This window comes from Carlito syrichta, unplaced genomic scaffold, assembly GCF_000164805.1.
Source record: "Carlito syrichta isolate Samal-C Ts95f unplaced genomic scaffold, Tarsius_syrichta-2.0.1 Scaffold307187, whole genome shotgun sequence".
Taxonomy (NCBI): domain Eukaryota; kingdom Metazoa; phylum Chordata; class Mammalia; order Primates; family Tarsiidae; genus Carlito; species Carlito syrichta.
This window is the reverse complement of record NW_007251283.1, coordinates 514,279-515,363: the sequence shown is the minus strand read 5'-3', so window position 1 is coordinate 515,363 and position 1,085 is coordinate 514,279.

Genomic DNA, 1,085 nt, shown 5'->3' with positions numbered 1-1,085 from the left:
TTCTCCGGCGATCCTTCCGCCTCAGCCTTCCGAGTAGCCGGAATTACAGGCGCGCGCCACCACGCCCGGCTGATTTTTTGATTTATTGTAGAGATGAGGTCTCGCCAAGTGGCCCAGGCGGTCTCGAACCCGCGGGCTCGGGGAATCCACTCACCTCAGCCTCCCAAAGGTGGAGTTTTTTTTGTTTTTGTTTTGTTTTTTTGATTTAAGAGAGAGGGTCTCGCTGTGTTGCCCAGGCTGGAATGCAGCCTTCTTCTCCTTCTCCTTCTCCTTCCACTTCCTCTTCCCCTTTCCCCTTTTCCTTCTTCTGAGCCTTCCTTCTTCTTTCTCACCTTCCTCCTCTTCTTCTTCCAGGGTAGCAGCCGGTTGAAAGACCCCACCTCGCCGGGTGTGGTGTTTCACGTCTGGGGTCCCAGCACTTTAGGAGGCGGAGGCGAGAGAATGACCAGAGCTCAGGGGTTGGAGTCCATCAGCCTGGGCAATTTGGCGAGACCCCGTCTCGACAATAAATTTCTTTAAAATTAAAAAAAAAAGAACCTGGCATGTCATGTACCGTAGTTCCAGCTACTTAGAAGGCTGAGGCAGGAACATCGGAGCCCAGCGGGTCGAGACCTCGGGAGCTCAGCAGGTTGAGGCTGTGGTGGCTGTGAGCGCGGGGGCCACTGCACTCCAGCGTGGGAGACAGAGTGACACTCCAACTCGAAGGAGGAGGAGGAGGAGGAGGAGAAGGAAGAAGAGAGAGAAGGAGAGGAAGAGGAAGAGGAAGAGGAAGAAAGAAGGAGGAGGAGGAGGAGGAGAAGGAGGAGGAGGAGGAGGAGGAGAAGGGGGAAGAGGAGGAGGAGGAGAAGGAAGAAGAGAGAGAAGGAGAGGAAGAGGAAGAGGAAGAAAGAAGGAGGAGGAGAAGAAGAAGGAGGAGGAGGAGGAGGAGGAGAAGGAAGAAGAGAGAGAAGGAGAAGGAGAAGAAGAAGAAGAAGAGGAAGAGGAAGAAAGAAGGAGGAGGAGGAGGAGAAGAAGAAGAAAGAAGGAAGAGGAGGACCCGGGCTCGGTGGCTCAGCCTGTCATCCCGCGCCTTTGGGAGGCCGAGG